This window comes from Myotis myotis, unplaced genomic scaffold, assembly GCF_014108235.1.
Source record: "Myotis myotis isolate mMyoMyo1 unplaced genomic scaffold, mMyoMyo1.p scaffold_m19_p_8, whole genome shotgun sequence".
In the NCBI taxonomy this organism is placed as follows: domain Eukaryota; kingdom Metazoa; phylum Chordata; class Mammalia; order Chiroptera; family Vespertilionidae; genus Myotis; species Myotis myotis.
This window is the reverse complement of record NW_023416390.1, coordinates 44665895-44686076: the sequence shown is the minus strand read 5'-3', so window position 1 is coordinate 44686076 and position 20182 is coordinate 44665895. Positions and strand designations below refer to the sequence as shown.

The 20182-nt window shown below is 44.4% G+C and overlaps 1 long non-coding RNA gene and 1 pseudogene across 4 annotated transcripts in view; both read right to left on the bottom strand.

Moving 5' to 3' along the window:
- LOC118661715 overlaps window positions 1-17589 on the bottom strand; it is a 50719-nt gene extending 33130 nt beyond the window's left edge. For 2 of the 4 annotated variants that reach the window (XR_004969443.1, XR_004969442.1), the window contains exons 1-5: window positions 13712-17589; window positions 13346-13451; window positions 9193-9313; window positions 9035-9098; window positions 8326-8445 (exon numbers count right to left, since the gene is read on the bottom strand). This is a non-coding gene — a long non-coding RNA (uncharacterized LOC118661715). The remainder of the gene's footprint in view (window positions 1-8325; window positions 8446-9034; window positions 9099-9192; window positions 9314-13345; window positions 13452-13711) is intronic. The other 2 variants (XR_004969445.1, XR_004969444.1) reach the window with 2 other exon arrangements.
- On the bottom strand, window positions 5586-8316 carry LOC118661714 (annotated as a pseudogene).
- Window positions 17590-20182: the final 2593 nt, after the last annotated feature.

Genomic DNA, 20182 nt, shown 5'->3' with positions numbered 1-20182 from the left:
CACTAGGAAAATAAGGACTCTCGATTGTCAAAGTTCCTTAACTTCTCTGAGCCCCATAAAATGAAAAAGTTGGATGGAGCAAAAATAATACCTTCTTCAAAGAGCCAATGTCAAAAGCTGATGCAATGTCTGATTTGTATGAAACATCAATAAGTGTTCGTTTTTCTTTCAAGGTGAGCCTTAAAGTCAAGGAAGAAGTCAGCATGTTCAAATAGAGAGGAAAATTATTTGGATCACAGGGAACTGAATGGGAAATGATATACAATTCAGAATAAGAGGCACTACAGGAGTTGTTAAAAGGAGGGTAATTGAGCCTTAAATCACCCCCACTCATAAATCACCCAGGAGATCTATATCCTAGAAAAAGGGGGGCCAGAATTAGCTATTGGGAACCTAGGATGTCAAGTTGACCAATTAATCTGCAGCTTGTGAGACATTCTTCGCTGTCGAGGGGAAGATTATTTCAGTCCAGTAACATTTTAGGGCCCGCATAAAAAGAATTGTAAAAGATTTGGACTTTGATGAACTTTGAGGAGCAAAAGCTGCATTTGCTCATATTCCCTTTATAACTTATTGGAGTCAGGCCAATGAACATACCCAGCTGTGCAAGGATAACTTGAATTTACTACTAGTTCTCCTAAAATATTCCCTGTGTTGTCTTCCCTCATACATCTCATCCTTAAGTTTTATGAGAGGAAAAATAGGCTTCATATAATACATTTCTTAGGTAAGATTGCTATGCCTATGGAGCGCTGAAATCAAGAGATCGTAAAGTTTCCAGTTTTCCCAAACCTTAGAGAGTTCAGTACATCTAAGATTCGGCATTTTCTGGTATTTGAATCAATTTGGCTCACACCAACATCTGTTCTTGATAAAATAATATAAAATGTAATATCTTCACGGTGGGGAATCAAACTCCACCCCTCTCCTTGCTCCTCGTTCCTTTTTTCAATTTTCCCCATATTGTCTGCCCCTCTGGTTGGTAAATGGCCATGATGTCTGACAACTCACCAGAACTCACCGGCCCCAGGTCCCCATTTCCCTAGATCCATGTGAGCTACTCATGGCAGTGGTCACAATCCTCCTTTTCTGAGGTGTGTGGCATCTGGTACAGCAAGCATGTCAAACTGGCGCCCATGGGCCACATGTGGCCTATAACAAATATTTTTGTGGCCCAACCAATATAACAGTATGTAAGAAATGTTTTAATAAAAATTTTATAACTTAATTTTTACAATATCCTGTCATACATAATCTATAATAATAAAAGTGTAATATTGTAATATGCTAATTAGACCGAACGTCCTTCCAGACGACCTTCTGGACAAAGCTGCGGCTGCAGGAACTGAGGCAGAGTCAGCTGCCGCAGTGGTGGGGGCAAGCCCCTTGCACAAATTTCGTGCATCGGGCCTCTAGTTATTAATAATGAACTACAAGGTTTGTTAATGACTGATTACTATAATTGTGTTACATTCATTTCCCTTACATGGCTTATGTGCAGGCGCACCATTTCTCTCCACTAATACTAGCAGTGAATACTTTAGCAGCCGATTGCCACGTCATTAGTTTTGTACTGACTTGTTTGGCGTACGCAACAGGAAATATTTCGCTTTTGGAGAACAAGAAAAATAGGTTTATTTGCATTATGCTTATTAATATGTGCAGTTATTCAGTGTCTGGTAAGTTAATATTCAAGAAAAAATATTAATTTTTGTTAAAATGTTCTATTATTTTATGTTAACGATTACTCATTTATTTTAGCCCTTTGTATTCAGCATGTCTCTATTGAAATAAATCTATGTTTCTATGAAAATTGAAACTTGTGGTTTTTTGTGGCCCACATAAACTTAAACCTTGTTTATTTGGCCCGTCTTGGCCTTTGAGATTGACATGCTTGCTGTACAGCATCCCCGAGAGGGAGAGCACAAGACCTGGGGAGATTCTAAAGCTTCAGCTGCTCAGGTGGCACCCTATTCGGATCAAATCGGAACATCCCAACACGTCCAGGATTAAAGGTGCTCAAGGGATTCTGAGACAGGCTAGTGAGCCAGGACAAGTGGAACAGGGAAACTGAGACAGATAGTTAAATGGCCAAGCAGTTTGCAGCTATCTAGCAAATCACAAAATCCTATCTGCCCTAAACCAAGGACCCTTAAGAGTAAATGGTTTACACGTCTCCTCCCCAAGCAGAGGGTAAATAGCTTAAATTACCTGGCTCAGGGAGTCAGGTAACAAAAATCCAATCAGTGCCATTTGTGCCAACCACACCCAAGGATGGATAAAGTCAGGGAAATAAATCTCATCTTGGCACATCAGCATAAAGCTGATGAATATTCTATTGAGATCTTCCCCTAAACTCCCAGCCTTTAAAACCCTTGAGATGAAGGGTCCAGTACATCTCTCCTTCTCTGGGGCAACCCTGAGACTTTCCCGCACCCCCGCTCTTCTTGCCAGGCATTATCTTTGCCTTTCCCTCTCCTAAGCTTCAAGCGCCCTTCTTTTGTGTCTGTAATTTGTTTCCTGAACCCATTTCTTCTACGGCTCACTTTTACTACCTCTGTAAGTTTCTAAATAAACTTTCTCTTATAATTTGAGTTCTTGGCTCTGAATTCTTTCACCGACATCCAACTCGCTGATAACAACTGGTGTTGTTTTGCCGCCAACATCTACACAATTCCAGTGTGTAGAGAAGTTTGGGAACCACTGCCATATCACCCAATAATGCCCCTGAGGTCAGACTTCCCAGAAAAGATAGGAACTACAAAATACAGGCAAGAGGTTAGGGGAGCCATCCTTTCTGGAATGAAATGACTAGAAGCTGCTTCCCAGAAGTCACTGGAGAATTGGAAACACACACTTGCCCCCTTGAATGATCCTCAAGAGTCAGCAAGAAGTGGGTAGGTCAAAACAGGAAGGGTGAAGGTCTCTCCCCCCCAGCCCCCACCCCCACCCCAGGCCCTTTCTGAACACACTGGAGCACTATTAGCATTGTAATTACCATCTGACTCCCTAATGGGGTTTTGTAAATAGCTACTGGGCAGGCTGAGTCCCTGGGTGCAGAATGGTGATGATGATGATGGTGAGGAAGAGAAGGGGAGGAAAGACCAGGGGGAAAGGAGGAGAGCTAACCTCAGTCACTTTCTTATCTCACCTCACACAGCAACTCCATGTCGCAGTGGGCAGTGGGCAGTGGGCAGTGGACAGTCTGAGGCCAGGGCAGGTGAGGAACTTGCCTCTGCTCGCCTCTGTGAGTGGCAGGAGCACTCACCAATCCAGGTGTAAAGGGGGCAAGGGTGCTAGGGGGCAAGAAAGAGACTCTGGAGAAAACTAAGATGGCGGCATAGGTAAACACCGGGAAATTGTCGCCTCACACAACAATTGAAAATTACCGCAAAGGACTGAGCAAACATCATCCAGAACAACAGGAAGGCTGGCTGAGTGTAAATTCTACAACTAGAAGGAAAGAAAAGCACGCTGAGAGCCAGAGGCGCTGCGGAGGTGAAGTGCAGAGGTACGGCGGCTCAAGCGCACGAGGGAAGGGGGTGGCGCCTGAGGACGCGGCTGTCTTTTTGGAATCACAAGCTCCCCACGGCTCTGAACTCCGGTTCCAGGAAGTCTCTGGGGACCCAGGACTCATACGGGGAGAGGCTGGTCTGTCCGGCAGCGGGCGAACTTGAGGGCGGCTTTCCCTCAGAGGTGCTTGCAGCCGTTACCGGGACACTGAGACGCGTGACTCCGGGCGGAGAATCGGCCATAGCTGCTTTCTCCGCCCTTTGATTCCTGAGACCCCGCCCCACCCAGGCTGCGGCAGAGGCTTTTGCATGTGAATGTACCTAACTGCAGCCTAGCCAGGCAGACCCAGAACTTCCAAGAGAAGGCCCAAGGCCCCGCAGCGGCTTGCATTGCTTCACAGCTGAGCCTCTTCGTGGCTCCTGCTGTGTGGCTTCAGGCAGAGGCTGAATTAGCACCTCCTTAGATCCAGGAGCCACTGTACCCAGTGGTCAGAGGGGGACCATCCAGACTGCAACTCCTCAGATCCATAAGGGACACACTCAGGGAGCAGACTCAGTGAGCACCAAAGCCCCACTGAAGCAAGTCTTGCCCCAGAAGGGTGTCTTCAGCACAGAACTTCTCCCACTTTAGACACAGCTGATTCTCACAGCCAATTGGCCTGGAGGTCAATTCCTCCCAGTGATTCTACAACAACCAAGGCACCAAGAGTGCACCAAGAGTGTCCACCCCAGGTAACTGGGGAGGCTGAGCTACTGGGCCCTACAGGACACCTGGCGCACAGGGCCACTCTATCAACACAGGGAAGCTGCCAAAATGCGGAGACAAAGAAACAGGTCACAAATGGCAGAAATGGAGGAAAGCAAACGATTGGATATAGAGTTCAAGGCCACGTTTATAAGGTTTTTCAAGAATTTTATGGAAACCGCCGATAAATTTAATGAATCCCTCAATAAGTATAGTGAGACCATGGAGGACATGAAAAAGGACCAACTAGAAATTAAGCATACACTGACTGAAATAAAGAATAATTTACAGAGATCCAGCAGTAGACAAGAGGATCCCAAGAATCAAGTCAAAGATTTGAAATACAAAGAAACAAAAAATACCCAACCGAAAAAGAAAAAAGAAAAGAGATTCCAAAAATATGAAGATAGTGTAAGGAACCACTGGGACAACTTCAAGCGTACCAACATCAGAATTATAGGGGTACCAGAAGGAGAGAGAGGGCAAGATATTGAAAACCTTTTTGAAGAAATAATGACAGAAAACTTCCCCTACCTGGTGAAAGAAATGGACTTACAAGTCCAGGAAGCGCAGAGAACCCCAAACAAAAGGAATCCAAGGAGGACCACACCAAGACACATCATAATTAAAATGCCAAGAGCAAAAGATAAAGAGAGAATCTTAAAAGCAGCAAGAGAAAGACAGTCAGTTACCTACAAGGGAGTACCCATACGACTGTCAGCTGATTTCTCAACAGAAGCCATGCAGGCCAGAAGAGACTGGCAAGAAATATTCAAAGTGATGAATAGCAAGAACCTGCAACCAAGATTACTTTATCCAGCAAAGCTATCATTCAGAATAGAAGGTCAGATAAAGAGCTTCACGGATAAGAAAAAGCTAAAGGAGTTTATCACCACCAAACCAGCATTATCTGAAATGCTGAAAGGTATTCTTTAAGAAGAGGAAGAAGAAAAAGGAACTCTTACCATTTGCCACAGCATGGATGGAACTGGAGAGCGGATAAATACCACATGATCTCACTCATTTGTGGAATATAATGAACAACATAAGCTGATGAACAAGGACTGATCCAGAGACGGAGAGGCATTGATTGGACTGTCGGGACTTGGAGGGAAGGTAGGGGAGGGTGGGGGTAAGGGGGAAAGATCAACCAAAGGACTTATATGCAAGCATATAGGCCTAATCAATGGACATGGACAACGGGGGGGTGAGGGCATGAGCGGGGGGGGGGGGGTAGAGGGTAACGTGGGGACAAGGACACATATGTAATATCTTAATCAATAAAAAATATATTAAAAAAAAAAAAAAAAAGAAAGAGACTCTGAGAGGGCAGATGGCGGAGTCCAGAGGCTTGCTAGGGCCAGATCTGTAGCATGGTGAGGCCCTTCAAAACTCAACCTCACATCTGGCCTAATCCAGGTGTGATATTCTGGATCATGGGAACATGATGAGGGGGTTCCTGTGGGTTCCAGAGCAGCCAGGGGGAGGGGGGGCATGGCATAGGGCTTGGGGCAGGGGCAATCTACCAGTGGGCACAGACAGATTTCCACCTTCAAGCAACCAGTATGCATATTATTGTATACCAGCAAACTATAGTGCAGATACAGAGCATGAGGGTTTTGTGGTTTAGGAGATTTAAATTTTTAAAAAGCCCTTTGGCATCCTCTTCAACCCATCTTTAATGAGGTCCCAGGTGTCTCAGCTGGGCCACCAGCACAAGCACATCTAACTGATCCGGAGGACGTGCCCCCCCCCCCCCCGCCCCCGCCGGAAAGCCATCCTGGGGCTCTGTTTGCAAGTTGAGGCCAATAATTGTTGCATATGAAGAACCTGGCAAGTAGAATGTAGGGGGCGAGGAGATGCCTAAAACATCATCCAAATGTATTTCAAACTTCACCTTGGAGCTGGGACAAACACACCCAGCGTGTAACCAAGAAGAGCAGCTCTCGTTGCTTGTGTTGCAAGTTTTCAGTCTGCTAAGCAGTGTCACAGTTTGGGCAACTTCTGAGAAAATGTCATCGAGCACGAGCACGGAGGGGAGCGAAGAGGGAGAGAGACAAGGAAAAGGAAGGAGGGAGAGAGGGGAGAGGGAGGAGGGAGCAGGGAGGCAGGAGGAGGGAGGAAGCCCAAAGGAAGGTCAGAGGATTTCGACAGAGCTGGGTCCCTCAGGAGGATACGGTGAAACAAATCACGAGTTTGCTGCTTCAGAGATGTTAACCAAACTCCGGAAGAAAAATTCGCAAAGGAAAGTGTGGGCTGCTATAGCTTGTTTAGGCAATGCCCTGGCAATCACTGTGCACAGACGGAAGGGACTCAGCACAAGGAAAGGGGGCCAATGCCAGTGCTAAGTCAGGCAAACGGGTGAAGGGCCTGGTTTGAATTTAAGCCAAACATCAACCCATCCGTCAATAGTTATAGGGTAACAGTAAAAACTGAGCTCTTCAGATGTAAACCCACCTGAAAGCTGAAGGTTTGCACTGCAAAGACCCCAGTTATGGACACAGCATTTACAGGAGTAACAGGCAACACTCACTGCTCACCATGCACAGCTCCTGCCCTGACAGTATTCTGGATGCCATCGCGTGCACGGTGCCAGCCCTAGGACCGGGTGTCTTTGTTTGTTTGTTTGTTTGTTTGTTTGTTTGTTTGTTTGTTTTTCCTCCAACCAGAGTTATTGAACATAATAGAATTCTATATACAGTCACGTGGACCTGCTGCTGCAAAACAAGATCCTTACTAATATTTTGATGTCAGGCCATAGAGTGTCCAAAAGCAGCTTATCCTAAAATTAATACAAATGTGCCCAAAGCACATCCAGTGAATATCGTCACACTGAAACTTGAACAGTGCGTAAGATAATTCACCAACAGGCCTGAGTCCCTGTGACAGGCTGCTGGAGAACTGCTGGGAGACGTCAAGGGGTCCATTCTGTGAGCTGTCACTGTGATACCGTCATGTTTCTGGGTCATAACGTTCCCATTATCTGATTCTAGACACACCACAGCAGTAGCAGTGGGGTCTGAGGTTAGCTTAGGCGCTTGCTGGGCCAGAACAGATATCACCCAACATGCCCCTCTGACGGGTCCCACGCAGCCAGGCTAAGTCCTTGGGAATCTGCTCAGATTCCAACAATGGATGGATTCTTCATTGTGTCTGTCTTCCAAAGTCGCCTCCATCCTGCCGGCCGTCCACCCTGACTGACCCAGGGCCCCACTGCACGCCCCCTAGTCCCATGTTACAAAGAAGGAACCAAGGAGACCACACAGTGGGACACGGCCAGTCAAGGTTTGACTCAGACAGCCGGGTTCCAGAGCCCAGCATGTCCTTCCATTTATGTGCCCTTCTGCTCATAATGTCGAATCGCCAACATTTACTGGGCACTTACTAGGTTCCAGACACTGTCCTGAGTGGGTTACAGGTGGTTTACTCATTTAATTCTCAGCGTTATGAGATACTATTCTCATCCTTTATTTATTTGTTCTGACAAATGGGAAAACGAAGGCAAAGAGAAGAGAGGTAAATTCCCACGATCTCACATTTAGTACCCGGTGGAGCCAGAGTTCAAAACTCATAGCCTGGTTCCGGGATTCATGTTCCTGACCAGCCAGTGACGGCCTAAGAAACACACACCTCAGGGTTAGGGAAGGCAGTCATTGAGATCTGAAAGCGTTCGAGAATTCTGCTGCCTGAAATCCGATCAAGACCATGAGTGGAGCAAACTTCCACTTGGCTTTGGGGATCCCATATGAGCTGGGCCCAATGTATCAGATGTGGCTTTGCCCTGGGTACCACCCTCTTGGCCCAGGTTGGATGGTGCTCCACCCAGGTCAGGCCATTTCCTTTGTTGTCTCAACAAGACAGCATCTCTGTTTAGTTTACCCAGCAGGTGGATCTGCCCTGACTAGCACCTCAGGTGATGAACACTCCAGCCCTCACCAGAGAGCCATAGACCAGGCCGGCTGCCAGCAGCTCCACCCCAAGCCCCTCTGGAGGAAGCACGATGATAGAGGACGTGCTTGTTCTACGACCAATCCTGGCATTTAGATGCCCTGCTGGAGAGGGAAGTACCTGGGTGGTGTTGTCCTGGTCGCTGGCAGAACTTATTTCCTCGAGTTGCATTTAGATACTGTGCTGTGAACATTTATCAAAAATCCTTGGTGACGCAGTCAAATGAAACTCTTGCAGCATCTGCAATGGGAAACATTGAGGGGATATGGTCCAGTCCCCATAGGAAAGACCATATAAAAAACTTTTTTTAAGCTGAGAAAAGCTTTATTTACCTTGAGGAACTACTATGCCTTGTCGTTTTTGAGGATAAAAATTATGTCCTAATGGTCCATCTCTCTCTCTCTCTCTCTCTCTCTCTCTCTCTCTCTCTCTCTCACACACACACACACACACACACACACACACACACACACATTCTCATTTGTTAAAGCTGCTAGGAAGCTCAAATACAGTCTGAGCGTTTGTAGCCTGTACCAGGGTCCTAAAACTTGGTTTATCTCATCATCTCCATAGGGAACAATTTAAGAACAACCCTCTAATAAATGTTTATTTATCTATCTATTTATTTATAAATTATATGCATGTACCTGATTAGATATTATTACCTGATATTTCAGAGCATAGTATACACAGAGGCCAAGTTCATTGCTAATGACTGAGGATATAAATCCATATTTCAAAGAGCCTTCTTAATCAATTAAAAACTGTTTTAGCTTCTCTCAGCCCCGACTAGCCTGAACTGTCATTACATTTACATTTAATGAAGTACCTGGGTGGACGAGGAGCTCATCCAAGGAGCACAAGAAGCGCCAGCTTTGCCATGTTCTTCTTCCCTTGGAGATAAGACCAGAATGATGAGCAGAAGCAGCAGTTTCTTTACAGGAATATTTTGACACTCCTGTCCTCCTTCTGTGAGGTCGTACTTACCTGGATGATATAAAGCAGGAATCCATGCAACTGGACACATGTGGAAAGCAAGATGTCACAGCCTGGGAGAGCAATCAAGCCACCAAGCCACCGAGGAGGTGCTGTGGCCTCAGGACTCCTGCTGGACGTGGGGGAGGAGGGACAGCAAAGGGAAGAAAAAGTGACAAGTGCATGACAAATGGCTCTAAATCCTAATGCCTCTCATTTTAGGATGAAAACCGTTTCTAACTTCACATCCTAATGTGTTTTGTCCTCACACCACACTGGTCTCATGTCTATTCACCCGTTTGGACCTGCCTTTCTATACCCCTGTCCATTTCTACCTTGTCCTGGCCCTGACTTCCCCCTCACTCTATTCCTTGGCCTCCCTCTGTTGTCAATCACACTACATTATCTGGGGGCCGTGTTCTCATTAAATCCTTTAGGGAATACCTGCCTACATCTGTGAACAGAACATACACAAACCTGAACAACTCCTTCTCAATGTGCATTTGGTTATTTGAGCTAATCGTATGTTTAGGAATCTATAAGTTTGGGGTTATTCCATGGGCCCATCTCTCCAAACATTTCAAGATCATGTTTAGAGGAATAAACGTGAGCTGGCAATGATTATGGACTGAGACTGCGATATTTAGACTTTAAGAAGATGTTAAGTATCTACCGAATCAGGATAGCTTTGGTGCAGAAAACAGTGACTTTAACACACAGAATTTTATTCTGTTGTTTTCAAAGAAGTGTAGAGGCAGGTTCCTCAGGGTTAGGCTGGCATCTCCAGGAAATTATCTGGGACTCAGCCACCTTCAGGCACTTCTAGGACATGGTCTGCATCCCTGGGTATAAGATGGCAGCTGGAGCTCCAGCCATCATGTCCACTTCCCAGGCTGGCAGCGAGAGAAAGGAGGGGGCAGGCGTGCCTCATAACTACACACAGCAGGAGGCGCCACATCACTTCCCTTACATCGCCATGCCAGGCTACTGGGAGACAGCCTGAGGGTGGGTGGGAAACAGGCATTACACATCGGGAGAATGGATGTGGGGATAACAACAAGCAGTCTCTGCCGCATCTGCTTTTCCATCAGCAAAGTACAGGCCCCAGTATTAGAACTGCATCCAGTAGAATTCAAATTCTAGACCATCAACTTAGAACTGATTCTGACCTCTTCCCTCCCACCCTTCTCCCCTCCTTATTCCAGACCCATTATCTGTTACCATCCCAGAGTATCTACACTAATAAAAGAGAAAGATGCAAATTAACCATCACTCTGTCACTCCGCCACTCACTACACCCACAAACCATGCCCACCAGCCAATCAGGAGTGAGTATGCAAATTAACCCAACTAAGATGGCAGTGGCCACAGAGCTGGAGCAAGCAGGAGGCTTGGGTTGCCCCCGGTGTTGGAGGAAGCCAAGCTTCCCACCTGCCCTGGCTGACCCTGGGCTCCGCTCAAAGCTACAAAGTTTCAATTATAGAAGATAAATAAATCCCAGATACCTGCTTCCAGCCCGCCAAAAAAAAAGAAAAGAAAAAAGGAGAGGCTGGGAGCTTGGGTCCCTGGGGGGCGTGGCCAGCCTGAAAACGGCCATCAGCCCCTCACCCAGGCTGGCCAGGCACCCCAGTGACACCCACCCTGATCGGGGACACCCTTCAGGGCAAACCAGCCGGCCCCCACCAATGCACCAGGCCCCTATCCTATATAATAAAAGGGTAATATGCAAATTGACGCTAACAGCAGAACGACTGGGGATGACTGGTCACTATGACACAACTTCAGGGGGCAGATGCTCAATGCAGGAGCTGCCCCCTGGTGGTCACTGTGCTCCCACAGGGGGAACTCTGCTCAGCCACAAGCCAGGCTGAAGGATGCCAGCACAACAGTGGTGGCAGGAGCCTCTCCTGCCTCCTCAGCAGCGCTAAGGATGTCCGACTGCAGCTTAGGCCTACTCCCCGCTGGCAAGTGGACATCCCCCAAGGGGTCCCAGACTGCGAGAGGGCACAGGCCAGGCTGAGGGACCCCCCTGAGTGCACAAGTTTTTGTGCACTGAGCCTCTAGTTTAAAATAAGAATCATTCCAGAAATACATTGTAGAAGCCCTGAAAATGTCTCTGGAAATGCAGTTAATGCAGACACTCCCAAAGACCTTTTCTGTCTCATAGAAACCAGACTAGGTATCTTCAGAAGACCTTTGAAAATACATCAGAGTTTGCAAACCTGATCCTCCTTCAAATACATTAAGTTAGCTATTTCATGAAACCTGCAGTGAAGTTAGCCATTTAATGAAACCCATCTTATATGTGAATAATCACACTCTAACACATCTGTATCCGACTCTGAAATGTCCACTGATCAGACTTTCTAAGTTGGTGCGATCTCACCAATGACTAAAAGAAAGCCTCTGAAACAAACCCAAAATACAAATGTCGTAATGGGCCAGCATTTCCCTTTTGAAGCCTCATCTCAGTCACTGCCCTGCGTCTCATGGAGATCCCACTTGGGAGATCATCATGGGGTTTTCGCTTCTTTCCCATTAACTGACTTCAACAGCTGGAGATGTGGGCAGATGCTGAGCGACAGTCTTCTGCTGCTGAACATGAGTCAGGGCGAGCATTCATTGTGCAACACACACATTTCTCATCTTTCAGATGCCAAATGTTCAAAGCATAAAAGACCTCAGCTGGTCACTCCCCAGGGTAGGCTTGGCAGCGTTCCATCCATGAGCTCACACCACAGCAGTGACATCACACGCCAGCCAGGAGGGCCTGTGCAGTTCATAGCCAATCAACCAGGAAGCTGAAGAGACAGCTTCTCCTCTGCTGAGCCTCACCTCCCTCACCAAATCTGCACTGCTTGCTTGCCCAAGTTTATAGGGGCAGTCCCTGAATCTGGAGAGTCCCACGGAGCTACACGGTACAACATGATGGGGACAGGGGTGGAATCTGTGTACCTTATGAGTGAGGAAACTGTCCTAAGAGCAAGGGCTGTGGTATCCAGAAAGCTGACACTCACCCACTGACATTTACCTCCAACCCAGAAGGAGCAAAGGAAATTTCTTCCTCTGTTTTCTATTTTTCTCCCTCTGAGTTGTTAGAGAAAGGGGAACATTATAAAATCAGGAGCCTACCTATCCCCTGAGACATTTACATTTAAGCTGGACCACGCATTACCCATGTATCACAGGCAACAATTTCACCCTGGCAGGGAAGTGGACTAAGTGACTTAATGGGTATTTTCCATCTCTAATTTCCATGATTAAAAGAAAGAGGTTGAGAGGGGTACATGTGGAGCCTATTGTGAGTTTGCCAATGAATCCTAATTTAGATCAAAGAGAGTCTATGTGACACTGAACCATAAACACCCTAGTGTGCGTTACTTCAAGGAAGTTGTTAGTGTGTCCCCGATGGCTATTATGTGATATAGTTGCGCTCTAGAGCCTGCATCCTTTAATTACTAATATGGAAGAAAATCCCATATAAGAGGGAGGAATGTAAATGAGACCTCTGCTCTTTTGAACATTTTATGCATTCGCCAAATTAAAATTTGCTGTGGACTTTGGGTTTTCCTGATCTCTGTTGGTAGTGATCACTTGGCTCGTAGGATTAAATCTGACTTTCCAAAAACCATTTCCGATCCGTGTGCGGGTTTCAGATCTTTATGTATGCTTTGCACTGAGACTGGGATCATCAGAACCAGATTGGGAACATTTTCTTTGAAGTTTTCAAAGGTAGGGAAGAAATCCTCTTTTATTCTCATCTTTCCTCATGCAGAGCATTGTTCAGGGCAAGCTGAGGGGGCTGCATGGGAGAGGGGCCCATGGAGACCAAGGCACAGCATCATACCACACGTATGCACTACCCCCGGCACATGCATGTAGCTTCCGTGCAGAGAGGACTGTGTTCCAGGGGTGCGGGTCTGGATCAGTGAGCATGACCACACTCACTGATGGGGAGCTAATCCACACTGGGTTTTAAAACACAATTCCAAGATGAGGACAACCACAAATGTCAACTTGAATAGCACGATTTTCATGGTATTTCCTTCTCTGGCATCCTTCTGCCCTCAGCTCACGTGTACAAAAAGAGGATTGATAACAACTTCGCACTTAAATTGAGAGCTGAGTGTAGGACCAGGCCTTGCACAAAAGTAAAGATACTTACTAGACAGAATGATTACTGAAGGTATTAACCATTCAGGGAGATCGGCCATGCCCGAGACTGCATCTTGTTCAATAAAGCAAACTCCTTCTTTGCCATCTGTCTCATACTACAAAGAGATAATAATAATAAAATCATTGCTTAATGAGTAAACTAAGTAGAGGATAATTCCCTGGTAGATCATATTGATGTTCTTCTCCAAAGGATGCCATATTCTCAATGAGGCAGAGAACACAGGGGAGCGTGCGTGATCATGCACAAATGGGAATGCCTAAAATCAAAAACCAATGCAGCATATGTCAGTATTTAAATCCCCATCAAAGAAACATCCAACTTTTCAGCTGTAACCCAAATATAAATTTTCCTTACCCTGTCAATTAGTAGATTACAAAACTTCTGTAGCAGGAAGATCATTCTGCCAGCAAAGCCGGAGCGTTTGGAATGGGTCCAGGTCAGACAGATGGCGTGGAAAAGGGGTGCAATGAGACGTTCCCTATGGGCAGAGTCAACTGTTCTTCGTGCAGCAAACGCAACCTTTGAAGGGCGGGGCCCCAAGGTGAAGCGTGTCTCCCGCACGGCTGGAGAAGCAGGCACACGTCTAGGATCACCGAAGCAGCCAGTGACAAGCACAAGGGTGGGCTGGCGTAAGGGAGGCATTTAGAGAAGGAAAATATGCAAAACATTAAATAATTGGAAACCCTGTTCCTTGGCACCTAAAAAGTGCCCCCCATGACCTAAGCCAATGGGCATGAAGAGAGGAACCATATCTCCTCCGAGCAAGACATGATTGCTAATGAGTATCACAGGAATGCTGGCTATACTATCAACAGCAAATGATGTAACCACGCGGGAAGACAAAGGATGTGTGCTATACTATTATTAAATGCCACCTGTACATGTCGGTTTATTTGCAAAGCTGGCTCACTTACAAACAGCACCTACCGAGCTGCACAGAAAAGCCTGATCCAGAAGTTGGTAATTAATGAAGTTATCATGTACAGAAATAATCACAGCCCACTGGATTTTAAAAGCGGCTTTTAAAGCGTAAACACTGAGGTGGGCAAAGGGGGTGGGGAATGGGGACATCTGTAATAGTGTAAACAATAGATATAAAGTTTAAAAATAATAAAGAAAAGGTAAACACTAATTGATGACTTTTTAAAAATTTTTTAAAGAATTTAAATGCCCTTTCATTAAGATCATAAGAGCAAATCTATTCCATTAACAAATACTTTTAGGTAAAAGTGTCTTTGTTGTTGTTTCTTTAAGTTAATAGTAGCCAGACACCTGGTGTAAGCACCAACAATGTACCTCATACTTTACATGTACCAGCATACTTAATCCTCCATACCCCTGAAAGATGGAATTGCTCTCATCACTTTAGAGGTAAAAAATTAAAGATCCAAGAAAGGCCCTAGCAGAGTGGCTCAGCTGGTTGGTGCATCATCCCATACACCAAAAGTTTGCGGGTTCTATCCCTGGTCATGGCATGTGCAAGAGGCAACAGATCGATGTTTCTCTATCGCGTTCTCTCTCTAAAAATCAATTTAAAAAACAACATGTCCTCAAGTGAAGATAAAAAATTTTAAAAAAGATCCAAGAAAGGAACCTGGCCAATTCTAGTAGTAACTCACAGCACTGATGTTCCAATCCTGGGGTCTGGCTGGAAAGCCTGTTTTCTCTCCACTCCATTCCACTGATCCCCCAAGAGGGAGTGGGCTCCTTGCAAGTTCCAAGTCAAACTTTGTCTTCAAATGGAGAAGTACCACCTGATGACACACAGATGAATTGTCCCAATGCCAAAGAGCCCGTGGATTTATGTCCTAGTTCCTATTTTAGCTAGTTCCAGGGCTTGATTCATGGAGTGTGATTGTGCACCATGTAGTGACTTGTGCCCTATTGTGAGTTGGAATTGTGGCTTTTTTGCAGTTCTTTATATAATACAAATACATATAATATGATCAATATATATATATATTGATTTCAGAGAGGAAGGGAGAGGAAGAAAGAGATAGAAACATCAATAATGAGAGAAAATCATTGATTCCCAGGCATGTGCCCTGATTGGGACTCGAACTGTGACCTCTTGGTTCTTAGGTCAACCACTGAGCCATGCTGGCCAGGCTTTAGGCAGTTCATGTAGTTGCTGCATGACCAGGAAATGCTTTCCACCTGATGCCTGTCTTCTGCCAGGTGAGAGCTATGCAACACGGACGGTGGTCGTGGCACTTTTGATCTTCACAATGCCCTTCCTCCACGGAATCGGATTCTTTTCCTTCTGTACTTTTGGCCACACACTCACAAAAGCGGGAGGTGGGGTGTGCTATGTTGAAACAGCGTAGAGAGGAGGACACTGAGGCTATTATCTTGATGATGCTGGACTAAATTCTTTTCAGCTGCTTTAGCAAAAATGGACTTTACCTTCATGTAGAGGCTGGCTTTTCTTTGACACGATCTTGATGGAACAAAATAGGAGAGAACTCACATGTCACACTCTGTCTACAATGGCCCCTATTAAAGAGAATATAGACCTGGCAACACATTTGATGCTGTAGATTTCAGAGCCAAAGCACAGTTGACCCACCACGCCTGCAGTGAAATTTTATGACGAACACCACTGTTTTCATTTCTGTACAACCCAAAGGAAAGATGATCTAATGATTAAACCAACAATGAACTTGGTCATCAGTTTAAACGTTTCAATCTTGGCCCCTGCCCTATATTTAAGCCCTGTGAAGAGAAGAAGGGGAAAAGTACAAAGCCTCATAGAAGTAACAATTGCCTATTTTAATGTTGGCAACGTGTAAGTGACAATTATGGTGTTAATTAATAGCTATTTCCATGAGTTGTCATCCATGTAGATTGTCCAGATTAGCAATGTTGCTTTTGCATTGTGATTAAACCACCGAGTAGCTGCATAAAAACTATTGTGGTCTATGGTTGGTGCGTTCTAACTACTCAGAGGCGAGAAGGGACAAGCCCCTTTAAAGATAAATGACTTTTAAAAGAGGCTAGGAGATGCAAAGTCTTGTTAAAATGTGATTTTTAGCAGAATGCTAGATGAATGAAATGCCATGTTTAACTAAAGAAGTTTCTTTCTGTGTAAGCGAAGTATTAATTAGATAGAAGGCTGTAAAAGAGGGAGAGATAGTTGGCAGAATGGTTACTAAGCAAACCAAGGGAAATAGTAGCCCTGCCTAGAACGAGGCTAACAGAGCCCACATTTGTCCCTGGGACACTCTCTCTCTCTCTCTCTCTCTCTCTCTCTCTCTCTCTCTCTCTCTCTCTCTCTCTCTCAGCTGGTTTCTTTTTAGGGTGTGAGATCAGACCAAGTACAACCCCAAAGAAGTCTGTCCTGAAAAATTTCGAATACATTAACAGCCCAAGACTAAATAGTTAATTGTTAACGCTACATCTAAAAATAACCTCTCCCTCTTACTTAGGTTTTCTGTGGCTTTCCAATCTTGCAAGAGCAGATTGAATTTCGAAGTTTTTCTACTGTAGAGAAGCTTTAAGCTGTAGCCATTTGATTAGTATCATAAAAAGTGATCTCAAATCTGCGGGCAGCAGCTCAAGGCCCAACGGGCCCCTCCAATCTCAAGGGGGAGTCCTGGCTACAAGGTAGCAGCTGCCCAAATCCCGGGTGGACTGACCTGCTGAAACCAAACAGAGCTTAGAAGCCATATCGTCGTTTCTGCATGAATTTGGACAAAAAGCATTCAAGTTACCAAGCTTCTCTTTATTTCCTCTTAAATTAGGTCAAGCCTGGGAATAACTCTTGTTAAATGGGAGCAATGTTCCTTTCCCTATCAACTCTACGTACACTTTTAAAAATTCACCTTTTTGTGGTCATCCCGATTGATGCCTCTCAATTATGGGCATACTGCTCCACTGGCTGGCACGGGTGGGCTTGAGTAGGTTTAACATGCCCAGAATTATTTTCCTTTGGAAAACCATCCCTTGTATACACTATTCCCCGTGGATTGAGTAGGACAGTCACCGCCTCCCAGTCTCAGGGGTGGGCACGTTTCTTGGGCATGACCAGCCAAGTTGTTCCATTCCTCTGGCCACAGTAAATGGATCAAGGGTGACCATTGAACCCCATCAGTCCAGTAAGAACCCGTCTTGGAACTTTTCCTGGAACTCCCAGGAAAGAAAAAGAAGCATCTTCTTTAAGAGTTATTACGAGAGCCCTAACTGGTTTGTCTCAGTGGATAGAGCGTCGGCCTGCGGACTCAAGGGTCCCAGGTTCGATTCCGCTCAAGGGCATGTACGTTGGTTGCAGGCACATCCCCAGTAGGGGGTGTGCAGGAGGCAGCTAATCAGTGTTTCTTATCGATGTTTCTAACTCTCTATCCCTCTCCCTTCCTCTCTGTAAAAAATCAATAAAATATATATATTTTTTAAAAAGGGTTATTAGGAGAATGTAAACTCAAAGATGCTGGGGCCACCACATGGAGAGAACCTGATTGAGAGAGGCTTGCAAAAAGCAATGTAGAGTCAAAATAGAAGGTGTGGTCCTACAGGGGGCATCAGTTAACAACTTGGTGACTGTATGTTTTTTATTAGAATTGAGCAAATAGGCAAATATATTGTAGATAAGAAAGGCAAGTTTCTTGCTGTCAGAAAAAGCAGTTAAAAATAAGGGAAAAGGGGGAGTTAATTGAACAGTCCTGAGATTTTGGTTTGGAATTGGAGGTACTAGTATGAATTCATGTTTTGTTTTAATATATAGACAGACAGACAGAAATAAATACAGATGTGTGTGTGCGTGCATGGGTTAGTATATTTCCTAGCCTTGTCTTCTGAGGAGGCCTGGATGCAGCAACACCCCAGTAGTAATGAGCATACCTACCACCCAGATCTTAGGTTCTAATCATCATTCTCCAATAAAAGGAACCAGGGCTCCTTGGAGAAGCAATTGATTTCATAGCTGAGGTAGAGAAAACATGAGTCTGTATTATCTCATAGTGCTAAAAAGTAGGTGAAGGTCCATAAAGGATGGAGGCAAATCAAAAGGCATGAAAGAACTCTCACTGGCTAACACTGGGACAATATGAGCAAGAAGATAAATAATGAGAGTACTGGATTATAATCCTAGAATTAAAACATTCATAAGTCCATAACTATACCAATAAATAATTGAATTAATAAGTGGAGAAGGGACAGCTCTTCTTACAGAAAAATTTCAATCAATAATGTAGATGGAATAAGGGAAATTGAAAATTACTATTAGAATAATTGATCTCACTCACATGTGGAATCTAAAGAACAAAATAAGCTGATGAACAAAACAGATCCAGAGACATAGAAACATGGAACAGACTGAGGAATCTCAGAGGGAAGGTGGAGGTTAAGTGAGTGGGTGAGAAATGATTAACCCAAGAACTTATATACATATATGCATAACCCATTGTCACAAATAGTATGGTGAAGGCCTAGGGAGTGGGAAGAGAATGAGCTAAAAGAGGTCAATGAGGGTAAAAGGGGTATATCTGTATAACTTTCAATAATAAAGGTAAATTTTTTAAAAGAATAATATAATTATTATTATTGCAGGCAATATTCACCAATGGTTTCTAAAATTAGTGGGCAAAAGTTTGAGGAGAAATGAGTGAGATATTTGCATAGTCTCAAAGTATCTCCCCCCATATAATTATTAATTATAAAGGGAGATATGATACCTTTTCATTGAAGAAAGTCAGTAGACACCACTTCAGATCAACATTACCAGAACATGACATCTGACATCATATGGTGAACTGAGAAGAGTATGTCATTTTTGAGGTATTCTTATCATAAATGCATGACCTCAGTCTCATCATGAGAAAACATCAGACAAACCCAAATTGAAGGACGTTTTACAAACTAATTGACCAGTACTCTTTAAAAGGGTCAAGGTCATGAGAGACAAAAAAAGATTAAGGAAATGTCACAGAATCAAGCAGCAGTGACATCTAAATGAGATTTGAGGTCCTTGATTGGATGCTAGGACAGACTTTAGTGGAAAAATTGGTGAAATTCAAATAAAGTCATTAGTTTATTTGTATTATCCCAATGTAATTTCTTAGTTTTGATCATTGTGCTATTGTCATGCAAGATATTAATGTTAGTGGAGGCTGGGTAAGGGACTTGCTCAACTATTACTATTTTTTGCAACTTCTCTATAAGTTTAAAGTTATTTCAAAACAATTTTTTTAAAACTGTAGAGGGTAAAAATAGAGGATCACTGAAGATCAAAGGGCAAGAGAGGAGCAAAGGGGAGGAGACCAGGGCCTGATTACATCATAAGAGCTTCTGGATCAAGCTATGACTGAGAAGAAACTCCAGGACTTTGGGGTTTTAGGGACAAGAGTGCAAATAATTTTACTATACCTAACCCTAAATTTTAATAAGTAGAGCAAATTCACAAGCCATTGAGTAAAAAGGAAAAAGGTGTAGCAAGTAAAGCAAATACAGTTTGCATTCTACAAAATGTTAGAATGGTATCATTAGTATTTAAAAAAAAAACCTTGAAATGTTTGTAAGTATGCTTCTCAAATTTGCTCAACACTTCTGAAGACCACTTTGGGTTATCAACTGAATTCACGCCTTGTATAAGGATATTACCTACCTAAATAGTGTTCCTGAGACATGCAAGAAAACTCAGCCTAAAACATCTTTCTATTGGCCATGCCACAGGACATGAAGCTCACAGCATCCATCTCTTTGGGTTAAGGTCTTGAAAGTCTCCACTAAAAAGTACATGCTGTTGCCCAAACTATAAATATTCACCGAGGTTCTATTGAAAGAGTGGTATATTATCAACCGTTAGCAACTTAGCACCAACTTATTAACCAG